This window comes from Eptatretus burgeri, chromosome 11 (assembly GCF_056783735.1).
Source record: "Eptatretus burgeri isolate ZD-2024b chromosome 11, Ebu_testis_v1, whole genome shotgun sequence".
Taxonomy (NCBI): domain Eukaryota; kingdom Metazoa; phylum Chordata; class Myxini; order Myxiniformes; family Myxinidae; genus Eptatretus; species Eptatretus burgeri.
The window spans coordinates 19,383,040-19,402,017 of record NC_140971.1 but is presented as its reverse complement, the minus strand read 5'-3'; the positions used below and the strand labels follow the sequence as shown (position 1 = coordinate 19,402,017).

General features: G+C 42.6%; 1 long non-coding RNA gene across 2 annotated transcripts in view; it reads right to left on the bottom strand.

Moving 5' to 3' along the window:
• LOC147016609 (uncharacterized) overlaps window positions 1–16,497 on the bottom strand; it is a 114,605-nt gene extending 98,108 nt beyond the window's left edge. For both annotated transcript variants that reach the window (XR_015049112.1, XR_015049113.1), the window contains exons 1-2: window positions 16,374–16,497; window positions 5,515–5,661 (exon numbers count right to left, since the gene is read on the bottom strand). This is a non-coding gene — a long non-coding RNA (uncharacterized LOC147016609). The remainder of the gene's footprint in view (window positions 1–5,514; window positions 5,662–16,373) is intronic.
• Between the last annotated feature and the right edge of the window lie 2,481 nt (window positions 16,498–18,978).

Genomic DNA, 18,978 nt, shown 5'->3' with positions numbered 1-18,978 from the left:
ATAGTCAGAAAGAGTGTGTATTGCAACGAGCTCCAGTGTCAATATGGAATTTCACTTTGTGATTTTTCCATACATCAATTATCTGTATCCATTGGTCACCTGACACTGAATTATTGACAATCTGTGCTGCATGTATGCTGAGGACTTTGTTTTCTTCTGGCTCACTGTCGAACTCGACATCCATTGAACACGTGCCTACTTTCAGGCAGCGACGACACACTGCCAACAAATTGTTGGGCTTTTTGTAGTATTAACATGCAGAGACCCTATTGCTGGGCATTTAGCCTGGCTCCATGGATGTTGTGGATTTTTAACCACAATTCAGGTAGAATTTGGTTGGTTTATGGGTCTGGATCTGAGGTGTTGATTTGATCGACTGGCTGCATGTTGCAATGTTAGAATCAGGTGGACAACTTGGGGTTGGGGTGGGAAGGGCTCATGCTTCTGAATTTCCACCTTGGACAGAGTACAGACCCCTCTGCCCTCTATATACTCTTCGTTTTCTGTCATTTCTCAAGCAAGGTGAAACCCCCAACCCCCTCTTCCTATCCCCTGATAAATCCAGCTTGTGCACTGATTTGGAATGGCACAAGGCTATAAAATTATTCTACAGGAGCCTGTTCAATTGATCAAATCCAAACATACATAGTACCTTAGAATTGCATTCTGTTTGCGGAGCCATTTATTTGTTACATACTAGAAAGGGAGGGGTACACGGTGCTGCCCGGCTGGGTGAGCTTTTCCCAGCAGTGGATTTGGGACATGTTGGACATTGAAAAGCTGTGGAGTTATTGACCTCCTGGTGGTTACCTTTTGGCTGCTGTAAAACAGCAGCCCTGTCTGACCCTACATCTCAATATACACTTTATAGCGACCTTTGTGAGGCTCAAAATGGCCTTGAAAGCCAATGCGTGGAAGCTTAGAACCTTGCCCAGATTCTGAAGTTCCAACATCCAAAATTTTGGGTCTCTAGGTGCTACGGTTCAGCCATTGAAGAGTAACGTACAAACGCACAAAGAAACATGCAAACACTTGAAAATATTTATAAGATTATTAGTATTGAAGTTGTAGACTCCACCACCCATATTAAGTTCATGTTGGAATTAAAATATCCTCCATTTCAATCTGCACTGTTCGGATTAAAGCATACGAAGCATTCAGAACACGATTCTGAGGTTTTTTCTTTCCAGAAAATGACTGTAACAAAATTATTATGCTGTATTGGAGAAGCACTACAATGGGATGGGATGGTGTCAAAAATGCAAACAACATCCCCAACTACAATCGGACAGGATGGTGATGGATAGAATAGTGCACTAAATGAAACAGAATGGTGAGAGATAGAAGATGTATGCTAATAGGAAGGGATGGTGAGAGGGAGGCTCACTACTACAGTGGTACAAGATTGTGAAAGCACAGTACTACAATGGGACAGGAGGCTAATTTATTGTTGTTGATGATGTTGTCTACTAATGGGTCATCCAACTCAAAGGATATTCTCAAGCCAGCTCACAAAATAATTTAAACTGAAAGATACTGTACGTACTACAATGGGACAGGATGTTGAGAGGTTGCTTCTATTCCACAATCAGACAGCATGGTGAAATAGTCCCGATACTATCAAGAGACGGCATGATGAGAGATGGCGTACCTGCTGTTGCATTTACAGCCCCTCACTATTAAAATTAACCAATCGGGTGTGGAATTGCAAAATGCTGTAAGCAGTCACTGTATCAGATGGCCGGCCTAATGCCAATTCTGGTTGCTAACACACCTGAGTGGAGAATGTGCAAGCATGCTGAAAGAGATCTAAACCCCATCACTAATAAATCAGGATATTAACCTCATTTTGGTCCACCAATATTGACTGCAGCAGTGACATCAAGCACTGCTCTGAAGCTGGAGGGAAGGGGGAGGGGGTGAATAAGAGAGTGACAATATCCTTATGCATGCTGGGGCCCCCTCATATTAATGACCCTCTTGGGGGTCCTCTCACCTTACCTTGCCTGGGTGCTTAGTGGTTCAGACAGGAAGGACAGATCATGCAATGTCCTTGACCTAGATAAGCTCTCCATCTCAAACAGCAACACCTTCCATTGGCATACAATAACAGAACAACTTAACCCAAACAAATTCATCAGGTTAGGTCAGGTATGGGAGCATGCGCCATAGCAGTGTGTCACTGCGTACACTTTTGCCGGTACTCCAGGGGCCTCCGTCTAGCCATCCCCCAGGCATGATGCCTGGCCCATCCCCATCTCCTTGAGATGATCAACCTGCTGCAACCACGAGGCACGCGGTCATCCCATTGGCCTTCTCCATTCATGAGGCTCCCTCACTGAGAAAATCTAGTGAGCAGGATCAGTGTCAGGAAAGCGAGCGACATGTCTATACAGCTGAAGCTGACACTCACAGACTATACAGGTCACAAATCTCATTTGAGTCTCTCTCAGCAACTACACATTGGACACAAAGTCCGACCAGCAATAGCCAAGGATTTTCCGAAGAGGCCTGGTACCGAAGGAGTTAAGTCTTCATCTCAGATCATTTGTCAGAGTCCAAGTCTCACATCCGTAGAGAAAGACTGGAAGCACCAAGGACCTGAAGACTCGGACTTTCACCCTCTTGACTAGGTACGGGCAGGGCCACACCCCATGATTCAGTGAATCCATGACTCCCCAGACCCGACTTAGACGTCTGTTGACCTCTGGCTCACAGCCAGCGGAGACATGAAAATCACTGCCAAGGTAAGTGAATCTCTCCGTGACCTCAACATCCTCACCACAAACAGGTACAGACAAGATGGTTGCTTCAGGGGAAAATAATCTGTCCTACACAAGCACACAGTCTATACTATAGCCTTACATTAAAATAAAAAAACTACCCTCTTCCCCAAACACATAACAATCCTACAATGGGATGGGATGGTGAGAGATAGCCTCCATACTACAATGGGACAAGATTGTGAAAGCACAGTACTACAATGGGACAGAAGGCTAATTCTTGTTGTTGTTGATGTTGTTTACTTATGGGTCATCCAACTCAAAGGATATTCTCAAGCCAGGTCACAAAATAATTAAAACTGAAAGACAGACAAGTAAAAAAAATTAAAAATGGGGAAATCGACAAGAGAAGTAAGAACTGAAAGTGTCGGCCCCAATACAGAATTAGGCGATATCTATTTATTGCATATTCCAGAAAAGAGAAGCAAAAACTGTGGGAAGTCCTGCTGCCTACAGGGACCGAACTGGTCGATTGCAGTGCAGGAACGACCAAGAACGACGACATGAACTGATCGATCTAGAAGTTCATATGCGCGAGCTCTCAGGCGAGGCGGACAAGCGGCACGTTTCATGAAAGGTAGGGGGAAGGGGTGGGTGGCAGTGAGTGATGGGAGATGGCTGTCTGGGATCTCCAGATTAAAAATCATAAAACTATATGGAGGAAAAAAAGGACAAACAGGAGAGAGAGACAGAGACAGAGACAGAGACAGAGACAGAGACAGAGACAGAGACAGAGACAGAGACAGAGACAGAGACAGAGACAGAGACAGAGACAGAGACAGAGACAGAGACAGAGACAGAGAGAGAGAGAGAGAGAGAGAGAGAGAGAGAGAGAGAGAGAGAGAGAGAGAGAGAGAGAGAGAGAGAGAGAGAGAGAGAGAGAGAGAGAGAGAGAGAGAGAGAGAGAGAGAGAGAGAGAGAGAGAGAGAGAGAGAGAGAGAGAGAGAGAGAGAGAGAGAGAGAGAGAGAGAGAGAGAGAGAGAGAATCTGTTCTGTGAGAGCACGTTGCATTTTCATTCAATATCATGGTAACACTTTCAAAACCATCATCGCCTCCAAAATGCAACACAAGAATCGACATATTAATACAAAATATCTCATTTATATACATGGATAGAATATCAAGGAAAATGTTACAAAACACACACACACACACACACACACACACACACACACACACACACACACACACACACACACACACACACACACACACACACACACACACACACACACACACACACACACACACACACACACACTCAACATATTTGTCAAATTTTATATATATATATTTTTTGCCAAGTAACAAAAAGACGGGTGAAAACATAACTTCCACCTCTGGTAGCAGTGGTAATAATTTATGAGGAAACATCTATGTATTTATTTGTTTTTGTTTATATTTAAATGAAAAAGTTGGCTCATCTTGGACTATTGTACCTCATTTGTAGAACTTTTAGAACTCCCCTCATAGGTCATCTAATTGAAACTCACAAATGACTCTTTACTAAATCTCCTTCTCCTCCTTCTCCTCCTCCAATATTGACCTCCTGTGTCATTCCTTTTCATTTTAATTCTACAGGTTTTTTTTTTTTTAAGATTACCGAATTGTTTTCACTTTGAGTTTTACAAATCTCCCCTTTACTGTGTCCACCTTCACAAGTCACTTTCTCTCTTTACAAAGAACGCACCTTATCATAACAAACTGCAAAATGAGCAATGCGTTTCTTATTATTCTCGGGGGGTTTCATCTATTAACTCACCGCACACGTGTGTGAACTCGGTGTTTCCTTTGTGCATTACACTTAGAGATTTACTTCCCAAAGAGGAAATCTCACTCCTCTGGAGTCCCCGACTCCCACTCATCCTGCTTTAAGCATGACTAAAAAACCTCGATCGTCTCCAAGGATTTAATTCGTAGATTTGAAATTTCCTTCCTTCTTTGGCTGGCAGGATAGGCTGGAGGTATGCGCACCCACCTTTGAGCTGTCTTGCCTGGGTTTGAATCCCTACCCAGATATGAACTGCCACCCTGGTGTTTCACATGTTAGGCAAGGTGCTCATTAATGTGTGTTCCATTCATCAGAAAGACGTCAAGCCGGAGAACAAATCTACCATCCCTGGTCGTTGGTGGACGTCAAGGATCCCAGAGTGCCTTTCATGAAAAGTGAGCAAGTTATCCTCGGCACTCAAAACTAGAGGGGGAGTACTCGGGAGAGTGCAAAACCTCTGCCGCCAATACTGCTGGGTCACTCAAGTGAACCTTATATCTTATTCATTAAATATGTCAACAGTGCTGACAGAGTTATAGTTCTTTTCTCTAACATTTTTTTGGGGGTGGGGGGGTTGGAAATCACTTAAAACATGTAGAAATGCAAAAAAAAAGAAATCTAAATTTTGTTGAAAAAAGTTCCAAAATTTTTTTTTCTCTAACAATTTTTTTTTTTGGGGGGGGGGGGGAGGGTTGGAAATCACTTAAAACATGTAGAAATGCAAAAAAAAAATGGTTTTTTCTCTAACAATTTTTTTTGGCGGGGGGGACCAAGTCCAAAATCTAATGGCATGATCCTTGGACCATACCTAACCCCCCCCCCCACCAAGTTTCGTCGAAATCCGTCAAGGAGTTTTTCCGTAATACTGTTCACAAACAAACAAACAAACAAACAGAAAGGGGTGAAAACAGTAACCTCCGATCTTCGATGGCAGAGGTTAATAAATTACACATTCCCACCTGAATCACCTTCTTTCAAACGTCAGGCCTTCCCAGCCAGTTCGTGAAAGACTTGGATGGAACACTTTCCCCGGTCAACCCCACAAGGAGGTGGGAATAACTGTGGCCATTATAGTAGTAGCAGTAGCAGCAGTAGTAGTAGTAGGTCTGCACGCAAGGCACAAGAAACCCCGGGCAGTCAGAAACTATCTGTTTAGTGTCGCTGCATGTCCGTAGCAGAACCGCAGTGGACCGCAATTTAAGAAATAAAGCACCACCAAGATAGATAAAGAGGAAGAAACAGGAAACACAGACACCAAATACAAGGACAAAATTAATAATCATACTGGGAAAAGCAAAGCGCCGCAAGGAGAAATAAGGCTAAGCACATCATTACGAGTCCAAATTGCTCCGAACCTCTCAATATTCCAAGAGTATTGCACCGCCTTGAACTCCGAAATGATCCATGAGCGCAACAAAGCTTTCAGGCATGCAGAACTATCTTGTAACTCTATATTGTCAATCTTTGCCTTCCTCGCTTTATAAATTGCCAGTATTGTCGAGGCCAAAATAAAATTTACAAGAAGGTCCCACGACTTCCTTTCTTTTCAGACAAGATAACGGAAAATCAAAAGTGTGAGTGAGAAATGAAGCCAGAAATGTAATAATAGATTCTTAACAAGCAAAATAGAAATGGTTGAAGGTGAGGGCATTGCATGTATGCATTAAAAAAAAAGTTTCCAATGTAACACAGAAGCAACATCCACCAGGAATCGGAAAAATGTTGCAATGGTGCCGAGAACTCCTTGCTTCTTGAAGTACCGTCCATTTAAGGTCACCCACCGCATTCTGGGTATTTGTGGAAGATAGGACTCCCACTGTGATGGAACGGGCAAAGGAGGTAGAAGAAACCCTCGCCAGGGAGTGTCAAACCGAAGTATAGCAAAATGAATGGCGAGGAGGAATATCACCATCTGCAGCAGTCCACAAAAGGACACAGCAGATGCAACAGGGACTTTGCTCATATTATGCACGGGAGGTGACTAGGAGAGATCACAACCCCATGGACTGATTACAAAAGCCAGAAAGGTGTCAGGGCTATCCTGAACAGGTTTTTTAACCAGGCCATCATGAGGAGGCAAGGAGTTTCTTACTTCCTGGAAGGAATTCAAACTGTCCTTAGCCTTATCATTGTTTCAAGCGTCTCGGGTGACAGAGGCACTTTCTTCCCATCATCGAAGAGATCTCCAACCGTCATTATACCTCAAGAAACCAATTTTCTTCCCAATCGAGTAAGAGGCTAACGTTGTAGCCTGCAAAAATTAGTTGTAAAAAGGGGCTCTTCCAACAGTTTTTTTTTTTTAAAAACAGGGGTGAGGATCATTTTCTCTCTCTCCATATTACCTACATTCCAAGCCTTCAGCACTTCCTGAGAGAAGGAAGGCAATGTGTCATGACCAAGGCTTTGTGAGGCGATAAGGACAACCTGCCTTTTGTACCCCAAACTGAGCGCTTGTCTGAAGAAATTATGAAGCCATTGTGCATCTATGTGGCAGCATTAGGTGTGCGTAAATATACCTTTGGATAGTCCATTGCCTGAATGTATAAATACTAGTGCATGCCCGTAGATGCGTGGCCGTACGTGCAAACCCTCCCCCCCCCCCTTGCAAAAAAACTCAAACCGTGTGCCATAAACAACAACCACACAAGTCGTTCCTTCGCTTTCACGTGCCCGTAGGTGCGTGGCTGTACGTGCAAAAAAAAAAAAAAATATATATATATATATATATACTTTAAAACCGCTTGCCAGAAACAACCACACAGGCCGTTCCTTCGCTCTCGCGTGGCCGTACGTGCGTGTCCGTACGTGCAAAATTTTTTTTTTTTTAACTTTCAAACCGCGTGCCAGAAACAACAACCACACAGGCCGTTCCCTCACTCTCGCGTGCCCATATGTGCGTGGCCGTACATGCAAAAAAAACTTTCAAACAAACACACAGGCCATTCCTTCGCTCTCATAAACGACGACTGGATTGGGGCATTATGTTTATCTATAAATGCGGATAAGAAATCGAGAAATTATTCGATTACAGTAAGTCATCACTATCCAAAAGTAGTGCGTGCCCGTACGGAATGTTCACATCATTCCACAAATTATCGCTTGCATTGAAGTAACAACTGCTGTGATACTTACACACAGAGTTAATTAAAATCAAGGTTACCTCCCTGTTATTGCTTGCCATGACATTCGCTGCCGTTTACCATTGGCACTCCTACCCCACGGTAACTAAGGCACCGATCGATCCCCATCGTAACCAGCACGGCACGTGACGTCATCGTCGGCCGGCCGTGCACCGGCCTATGCAGCCACGCCCACGCAGCAACGTGTCCTGTGATTGGTAACTAAATGGCGCATTGGCCACGCCTATGCAGCATGTATCCTGTCATTGGTTGGTAAATAAATGGCCATAACTTGGGAATCACTTGTCCGATTAATATGAAATCTTGAAAAGGCACATCCTCAGGTCCCCAGCAATATAGCTGGCAAGTTTCAATTAGATCGGACCAGTGGTTGTCGGGAAACAGCGGTCACAGACACAAAGAGACACAGAGACACAGAGACACAGAGACACAGAGACACAGAGACACAGAGACACACACAGAGACAGACACAGAGACAGACACAGAGACAGACACAGAGACAGACACAGAGACAGACACAGAGACAGACACAGAGACAGACACAGAGACAGACACAGAGACAGACACAGAGACAGACACAGAGACAGACAGACACACACTGCTGGAATTATAGATAGATGAAATGAGGTCAATGAGATGACAAATGAAGGGGTTGAATGCAGACTGCAGAGCAATGAGTAAGGAAACCCCTCGTTGTGAATCGTTTTTACCACCAAATTGAGATGTATTTCGTTTGCAAGTATGTTGAGTGGAGCTGAATTCCTTAACACTTCCAAAGGCCACAACGTTTTGACAATTGGAAACAAAAAGAAGTTGTGCACTTTTTTTGATAAATTATTTTTGGAACAATTTTTCTTCAATAAATAAATAATAATAAAAATCGTCTCCATGTACATTGTACACACCTTTATCTCGTTAGCACCTCTTCATAACCAACATCGCTGAGGAAACGGCGCTTCTTTTTTCCTCGTCCAGGGCAAGAATATGGAGGCTTTTAATAGCCAATTATTCAATTAGCGCCAACGTATTTTGCCTTTTCGCAATGAAAAACAGGAAGAGAAGAGAAGAGAAGAGAAGAGAAGAGAAGAGAAGAGAAGAGAAGAGAAGAGAAGAGAAGAGAAGAGAAGAGAAGAGAAGAGAAGAGAAGAAGAGAAGAGAAGAGAAGAGAAGACCCGTAATGACGAACGCGGCTGAGCTTCTCTTCCCCATCGACCACGGCTACGTAGCAACGCTTCCTGTCATTGGTTGATAAAAAAATGGCCGCAGCAACGGTTCCTGTCATTGGTTGGTAAATAAATGGCCATAACTTGGGAAGCACTTGTCCGATTAATATCAAACCTTGAAAAAGCACATCCTCAGGTCCCCAGCAATATATCTGGCAAGTTTCAATTAGATCGGACCAGCGGTTGTTGAGAAACAGCGATCACACACACACACACACACACACACACACACACACACACACACACACACACACACACACACACACACACACACACACACACACACACACACACACACACCACACACCACACACCACACACCACACACCACACACCACACACTGCTGGAATTATAGATAGATTGCAACAAAGGCAGAGAAAACCTCTCCTCTTCTCTCCTCTTCTCTCCTCTCTCTTTCTCTCTCTATCTCTATCTCCATAAGGCAAGCTCAGAACATCCAAGGGCACCATCATTTACCATTCCAAAGACAATCCAAAATCTTCCTTTGCACATGAGGTAAAACTGGTCTGCAATACTTCTCCTCCTTGAAAGCTTGAACAACAGCTTAGGAGTGATAACTACTTGATCAAATATGTTCTTCCATGCAGCAACCCACCCAGTCTCTCAAACTAGCTGAGATTCCTTCCTCCAGAGCACTCCAGTTATCATGTGATGAAGCCTTGCGAGAGATAGAAAGATAAGCCCCCAAATATTTCAGACGACGATGACTCCATGTTAATTGATGAAACAGCGTGGGGAATTCTTCAATCTGCATAGGGCCAACCAGAAGCGCAGAGCTCTTTCGCCGATTGATCATAGCAGAAGATGCCGCTGAGTAGACCTGCTGACAGTCATAAACTGTTGGCATATCCCTCAGACTTCCTGAAAACATGAGATCATCATCCACATATGTGGAGAGCATGAAAGGAACATTATTGTGTGACAGCACAACGCCACTTAATCTTCGCCTCAGCAAACGGAGAAAAGGTTCAGTGCATAGGAGTAGCAATCACCAAACAGGGGACACCCTTGCCTTATTACCCCCCCCCGCCCCCTTTTTGAAAACAAATGGAGGATATTTTAATAGGCTTCGTCTGTCTGTCGATCTGTCCAACTGTCCATCCGTCATGCTATCGCCTCATAAATGGTTGGGTAGAAATTCACCAAACTTGGTAGCTGTGGTGACCACTTCGCAAGAAGGTGCAAGAGCTGTTGGGGTTCGATGGTACGGGCCTTCAAAATTCCATTCGGGCCCATTCTTCCCTCCAGGCCTTCAAAACAGCTGTTCACCACCACCTCTTATCGCCCCCCCCCCCATCCAAATCCTCGATCTTTTCTACCCCCTTTAATCCACCCCAAACCCACCTCCTTAAAATTCCCTGCTTTCCTTCCTGAAAGTCCCTGTAATGTCCATCTTGTATTCCCCATGTTCCGCACCACATCCCTCTCCCTTCCACAGATCTCCTAATGTCTCTGTTCCCCACTATTTTGTGCTTCCCTCTCTCGTCCCTCTTTTCTTCTGCTCCACGTGTTATTTGTGCTGTGTGTTCACTCTTATACGAGCCTCGACAATGGAAACCAAAAAAACGTTTTTAGTCAGGATCCACACACTAGAATTTTCAGTGATTCTTCACCTTTGAGAAATAGGGCCAAAATTATATCCAACACGATGTCTCAAAAGGTCATGCACGGATTCGGACGAAACTTGGTGGACAGGTTGAGTGTGTGACAAGGTTGAATCTATTCAATTTTGTTGAAGATCTGTATCTGGATCCAAATCTTACAATTAATAAGTGATTCTTCACCATTGAGAGATCGGGCGAGAACGATATTTAGAATGATATCTCAAAAGGTTGCGGACGGATTCGGATGGAACCTCGTGGATAAGTTGGGTGTGTGACAAGGACAAATCAATTCGATTTTGATGAAGATCCGAATCCGGAGCCGGATACGAGAACTTTTTAATTTATTTAAGTGACACTTGGCCATTGAGAGATGGGGCCAAAAACTATGGACAGTATATCACGATATCTCAAAAAGTTGTGGACGAGTTATGACAAAACTCGGTGAATGAGTGGGTTAGGTGATAAGAACAAGTCTTCTTCTTCTTCTTCTTTCGGCTACTCCCGTTCGGGGTCGCCACGGCGGATCATCCGTATGATCCGCATGGTGATTTGGCACATGTTTTACGCCGGATGCCCTTCCTGACGCAACCCTGATCGCCTCTTACGACACAGGGATATGGTACACCTATTTTAACCGGGGTATACACCGGCCCAGTGCACTGGTACTCATTTCGCCAACCTCGGAAGGATGACAGGCTGAGTCAACCCCCTGGTGTATTAATTCAGTGGCCCAACGGGGCTTGAACTCGTGACCTTTTGGATCCCAAGCCGCTGCCCTAACCACTGCGCCAACACCAGGCTAGGTGATAAGAACAAGTAAATTCCATTTTTGTTCAGGTCTGGTTTCAGATCCGGAAATCAGTGGGATTGCGGGGCCGATCACAAAACATTCCTGTTTAGCCTGGTGGAAGTATGCGCTCTCGTCTCCATGTACATTGTACACACCTTTATCTCGTTAGCACCGGCCTATGCAGCCACTCCCACGCAGCAACGTGTCCTGTGATTGGTAACTAAATGGCGCATTGGCCACGCCTATGCAGCACGTATCCTGCAATTCAGCAATATTCTAGTTCTTTCTACTTTGCCAAGTGTCACTCTCTGAGTGATTTCTAGTTTGTTTGTCTGTGAACAGAATATCTCAAAAAGTTGTGGACGGATTCGGACGACATTTGGTGAAGAGGTTGGGTGCATTTCAAGGATGAATCGATTCAAATTTTGGTGAATATCCAAATCCAGATCCGGATACAATCATTTTTTAATATGCGATTCTTCACCATTGAGAGATGAGAATAAAATCTATGTATAGTATGATATCGAAAAAAGTTGTGGACGAGTTATGACAAAAGCAGGTTGATGAGTTGGTTCGGTGACAAGAACAAGCGGATTCGATTTTGGTTCCAGTCCAGATTCAGATCCGGCCGATTAGTGTAATACAAAATGTAAACTGTTCAGCCTGGTGGAGGTATTAACTCTACCAAATGCCGTTCTAGGTTGTTGTCAGTTCATCCAAACGTTGTCGTCCCTCAAATCTGCCTGGGGGATCAAAGTCAAATTGCCTGGCACCAAGAGAGTGGCATTTGGTCTGTTTCACGAGCTTCCTGGACGACACTGGTGATTGGGTCCAATTAGGTCCCATATCCTGTTATTATATTCACAAGATAAACCATCATTTCCAGGAGACTTATCAAGTAAGAGACTATGCAGGGTAGCTGTCAGTTCATCCAGAACCTCTAGACACTCCTGATACTGTGGGACAGCCATGGAGAGACTGTTCCATGAGAGCCACATTCCTCCACATCGACATTCTAACTGAATAAAGCTGAGATAGATAAAGAGGAAGAAACAGAAAACAGCACAAAAAAAAAAAGCTTCAATCCACTCATAAATCCTCTCGAAATCATTGACCAAAGAGCCTTCTGGCAAAACACAGGATGTAGCCTTGAACTGACCTTTGCATTTTTCTGAAGCTTTGAGATAGCTCAGGGCATAGTCAACCTCAAAGGGTGACTGCACTCGAGAGTGCACATATATTCCTCTTGGACCTTCATTCACAGTACATCGCACCTTTGGGGTATTCTGATTTTTGTCGTACCTATGCAATTTAGCAGTGGTAAGTGTGGTCAGGCACCGCTTGAGATGCAATGATTCTTCTTAAAGCCACACAATCTACATCCCAAGCTCTTCACTCAATCCATGTGACTATTCCTAACGATTCTTCTTGAAGCCACACAATCTACATCCCAAGCGCTTTACTCAACCCATGACTATTCCTGGCATAATAACTTCAACCACACCTTCCCCACATCCCACCAGAGGCCAAACGAATCAAAGTCTCCCTTCTTCCTCATCCAACATCACAAAAATTTAAGAAATGCTGAAAAACCCTCATCCTGGGCTAAGGCATTGTTAAAGTGCCAAAAGTCAGCACCGTAACTTCTCAGCCAGGGAAAACTTTATCCACGCCAGATTATTATCTCTAAAATGCATAAAATTTGATGCCACAATAATAGTCCTTCCTAAACCAATGGTGAGACATATTAATTCTATCAAGACAGGATTGCGAGATGTAGCCACCCCTGATACTGGCACAGTACATGCAAATGAGGTGTTTGTGGGGTGCTGTACATGCCAAATGTCTCTCAGGTTTAACAGTATTGTCACCTGCTGACTGCTGTATTCCATAGCAGAACGACTGACGATGTGTTTCCTGACCCATTTGATCAAGGGAGGCATTGAAAGTAAATTTAAAGTCACCTCCAAGGAATACACAGTCTTTACCAGGCAAGGTGCGCATAAATCTCTGCATACGGCAGAATAACCACAATCTCTCAGCACCAACACATGGAGAATAAACATTGACAAAGTTAATAACAATATTTTCAGACTGCACATTAACATGCAGCAAACGACCAAAATTGACCTCATTTAAACATGATGAAAAAGGAAGGCCACCCCACAAGATGTCAGTGAATTGACTGAAAAAAAAAAACTGATCCCTCCCAATGGGTTTCCAAAGGGAAAGCATCCTCCTGGATCATATGCATGTCCTGTAAAAAATAAATAAATAAAAAAAACTAACCCAGGATTTTCGTTCAACAAAGCCAAGATTTTATTCACGTGGAACGCATCTTTGTAGCCATGAACATTCATTGATCCAAGGCAAAACATGATCCATTATCTTGTAAATATTTTCAAGTGTTTATGTGTTTGTGTGTTATTATTTCACGGCCGAACCACAGCAGCTATAGCTTTACATACATAACAACAACGTTCATTAGTCATCATTTGAGAAACCTTATAATTCATACGTTAACCCTTTGAACCCTAGTGGCCATTTTACCAGCTGCTATTCAAACCTCCATCTACCCAAGTGGACAGATTTTTCGCCAGGGAGCTCAGGGTGGGGGAGCCGAAAGTCCAAGGAGCTCAGGGTTCAAAGGGATAACCCTCCGAGAACAATGCCTTTGTCAATCACCTTATTTGCACCAGCCTCAAATTTAAGGAAAAACACAGTTCTTTCCAGACATTTTCAAGGCTGCAACTGTTGTTGATGAACCAACAACATTAGCTATTTCACCAACACACTCCTATTTGGGTAAATTGCCGCAACTTGCATCTCCCACCATGTTTCCTTGTCAAAGATGGAAATGGGTGCACGATGCTGTTTGCGCCTGCACCAGGAGTGGCAGTAGCGACTTTAGCCCATTCTTGTTTCATAGGCATGATTAATAAATAATTGGCTGCTCTTAGAGCACCCTTATTCTGGACATTTCCATCTGTCTGTCTGTCAACTTTGGTCAAGCCGAGGGGCTAAACCACTCAACTGATTCCAATGAAATTTGGTAGGTAGGACCAATATTTCTGGGAATCGTGTGCTTTCGAATATGGGACCCCGGGCCCGAGCAACGGCCCTTTAAAGTGGTCAAAAAAATCGAAAAAAAATCTAAAATAAATAAATCGAAAAATCGAAACTTACAGTTCTGTGCGCAATCTATCTCACTCCCTTCATGCCAACTTGCAGCCCTAACAAAAAATATTTGTAGGAGGAGATAGGTTTTGGGCGAGTACATGTCGAGCATTTCAGAAACGGTTAATTGCGAATATCTCTCAGAGAAAGAGTCTGATTTTGATGAAACTTGGGTGAAATGTGTACAATGTGGCGGGCATGTACACAAAAATGAATGGTTGCTATGCACACCTCCGTTGCTTAGCAACAGCTAAAATACTTTATCGTACATCGTACACTTATTGTGGACTATACAAAAAAAATCAATACCTCCGAAACTGGACCTCCGAGGGACCTGTTTTTTGTGCCCAAGGAAGATGTCTTACAGCATCATATAAAAAAAATAAAATCTTTAGCGAATAGATAAACTACCAGGGCTGCCATTTGTTAGAGTCTCTTTGGAAACATGCCTGAAATTTCACAAGGCGGGTTTCTGGGCGCAAACTAAGAGGGCTGTGATAATCATATTTATTGTGCAAAATTGATTGATAGCATGTACATGAATATCGGCTAGTCGCGTCTGCCAGCTTTCCATCTAGAGCGAGCAACCATGTCCCCTACCAGCTTGTTATACCCTTTGTGAACAAAAATGACAAAACCACGTTATTAACAAAATAATACTCTCACTCACTCACCAAGGTGTGCTAATTTAGCAAAAAGGGTAATTCAACAAAAACAATAGGATCTTTAAGTATACTAGTGCATGCCTGTACGTGCGTGGCCGTACATGCAAACAAACAAAAAAAAACCTTTCAAACCGCGTGCCAGAAACAACAACCACACAGGCCATTCCTTCGCTCTAGTAAACGACACACACACACACACACACACACACACACACACACACACACACACACACACACACACACACACACACACACACACACACTGCTGGAATTATAGATAGACGACACACACACATTGCTGGAATTATAGCTAGACGACACACACACATTGCTGGAATTATAGCTAGACGACACACACACATTGCTGGAATTATAGCTAGACGACACACACACATTGCTGGAATTATAGCTAGACGACACACACACATTGCTGGAATTATAGCTAGACGACACACACACACACACACACACACACACATTGCTGGAATTATAGCTAGACGACACACACACACACACACACACACACACACACACACACACACACACACACACACACACACACACACACACACACACACACACACACACACACACACACACACACTGCTGGAATTATAGATAGATGAAATGAGGTCAATGAGATGACAAATGAAGGGGTTGAATGCAGACTGCAAAGCAATGAGTAAGGAAACCCGTCGTGAATCGTTTTTACCACCAAATTGAGATGTACTTCGTTGGCAAGCGCCAAGTATGTTGAGTAGAGTTGAATTCCTTAACACTTCCAAAGGCCACAACGTTTTGACAATTGGAAACAAAAAAAAAGTTGTGCACTTTTTTTGATAAATTATCGGAACAATTTTTCTTCAATAAATAAATAATAATAAAAATTGTCTACATGTACATTGTACACACCTTTATCTCGTGAACACCTCTTCATAAACAACATTGCTGAGGAAACGGCGCTTATAAATAATAATAAAAATTGTCTCCATGTGCACTGTACACACCTTTATCTCGTCAGCACCTCTTCATAAACAACATTGCTGAGGAAACGGCGCTTATAAATAATAATAAAAATTGTCTCCATGTACACTGTACACACCTTTATCTCGTCAGCACCTCTTCATAAACAACATTGCTGAGGAAACGGCGCTTATAAATAATAATAAAAATTGTCTCCATGTACACTGTACACACCTTTATCTCGTTAACACCTCTTCATAAACAACATTGCTGAGGAAACCGCGCTTCTTCTTTGTTTCCTCGTCCAGGGCAAGAATGCGGAGGCTGCTGGATCTGCCAACGTTTTGATAAATTATTTTCGGAACAATTTTTCTTCAATAAATAAATAATAATAAAAAATTGTCTCCATGTACATTGTACACACCTTTATCTCGTGAACACCTCTTCATAAACAACATTGCTGAGGAAACGGCGCTTATAAATAATAATAAAAATTGTCTCCATGTGCACTGTACACACCTTTATCTCGTCAGCACCTCTTCATAAACAACATTGCTGAGGAAACGGCGCTTATAAATAATAATAAAAATTGTCTCCATGTACACTGTACACACCTTTATCTCGTGAACACCTCTTCATAAACAACATTGCTGAGGAAACGGCGCTTATAAATAATAATAAAAATTGTCTCCATCTACACACCTTTATCTCGTTAACACCTCTTCATAAACAACATTGCTGAGGAAACGGCGCTTATAAATAATAATAAAAATTGTCTCCATGTACACTGTACACACCTTTATCTCGTCAGCACCTCTTCATAAACAACATTGCTGAGGAAACGGCGCTTATAAATAATAATAAAAATTGTCTCCATGTACACTGTACACACCTTTATCTCGTTATCACCTCTTCATAAACAACATTTCTGAGGAAACGGCGATTATAAATAACAATAAAAATTGTCTCCATGTTCACCTTTATCTCGTTATCACCTCTTCAAAAACAACATTGCTGAGGAAACGGCGATTATAAATAATAAAAATTGTCTCCATGTACACACCTTTATCTCGTTAGCACCTCTTCATAAACAACATTGCTGAGGAAACGGCGCTTATAAATAATAATAAAAATTGTCTCCATGTACACTGTACACACCTTTATCTCGTGAACACCTCTTCATAAACAACATTGCTGAGGAAACGGCGATTATAAATAATAATAAAAATTGTCTCCATGTACACACCTTTATCTCGTTAGCACCTCTTCATAAACAACATTGCTGAGGAAACGGCGATTATAAATAATAATAAAAATTGTCTCCATGTACACACCTTTATCTCGTTATCACCTCTTCATAAACAACATTTCTGAGGAAACGGCGATTATAAATAACAATAAAAATTGTCTCCATGTTCACCTTTATCTCGTTATCACCTCTTCAAAAACAACATTGCTGAGGAAACGGCGATTATAAATAATAATAAAAATTGTTTCCATGTACACCTTTATCTCGTTATCACCTCTTCATAAACAACATTGCTGAGGAAACGGCGATTATAAATAATAATAAAAATTGTCTCCATGTACACACCTTGATCTCGTTATCACCTCTTCATAAACAACATTGCTGAGGAAACGGCGCTTCTTCGTTTCCTCGTCCAGGGCAAGAATGCAGAGGCTGCTGGATCTGCCAACGTTTTGATAAATTATTAGTTTTAATGGCCAATTATTCAATTAGCGCCAACGTATTCTGCCTTTTCGCAATGTCGTCGCAAGGAAAAACACAAAGAGAAGAGAAGAGAAGAGAAGAGAAGAGAAGAGAAGAGAAGAGAAGAGAAGAGAAGAGAAGAGAAGAGAAGAGAAGAGAAGAGAAGAGTTCGTGCAAAAAAAAAAAAAATAATTACTTCCTGGTTCGGAGCATACCAGCTCACGATGATGTTACCGAAATTTATGCACCTTCTAATATGAAAACGATCATAACTTGGGGCATTGTGTTTATCCATAAATGCGCATAAGAAATCGAGAAATTATTAGAATACACGGTCATCATTATCCAGAAGCCCGAACGTTGTAACCTGTAATGGGGAACGCGACTGAGCTTCCCTTCCCCATCGGCCACGCCCACGCAACAACGTGTCTTGTCATTGGTTGGTAAATAAATGGCCTTAACTTGGGAAGCACTTGTCCGATTAATATCAAACCTTGAAAAGGCACATCCTCAGGTCCCCAGCAATATATTTGGCAAGTTTCAATTAAATCGAACCAGTGGTTGTCGAGAAACAGTGGTCACAAACACACACACACACACACACACACACACACACACACACACACACACACACACACACACACACACACACACACACACACACACACACACACACACACACACACACACACATTGTTGGAATTATAGATAGATTAGTGGTAAAACCACAGTTGGACATGACTCGTCACCACAGCTAGGCCCTGAACACAAAAACACTAAGAACAGAAAGTGAAAATAAAATAACCAAATGAATGGGAAATAGTATAACAGCTCGAGGAGCAGCAAAAGGGCATAGTAGTAGTAGTAGCAATAGTAGTAGTAGTAGTATCAGCAGTAGTCGTAGTAGTGGTAATAGTAGTAGTAGTGGCAGTAGTAGTAGTAGTAGTAGTAGTAGTAGTAGTAGTAGTAATAGTGCAGTTTATGTGGCATAGTTGGTTTTCGGAGGTAGTAGTAGGATTGAAATTTCCTTTCTTCTGCTGTGATTATCAATAGTGAAATGTTTTCTCGGTAAGTGGGAATTATAAACAAGCACCGATTGTAGGCGATGTAGGTAATTTTGTTGACTTT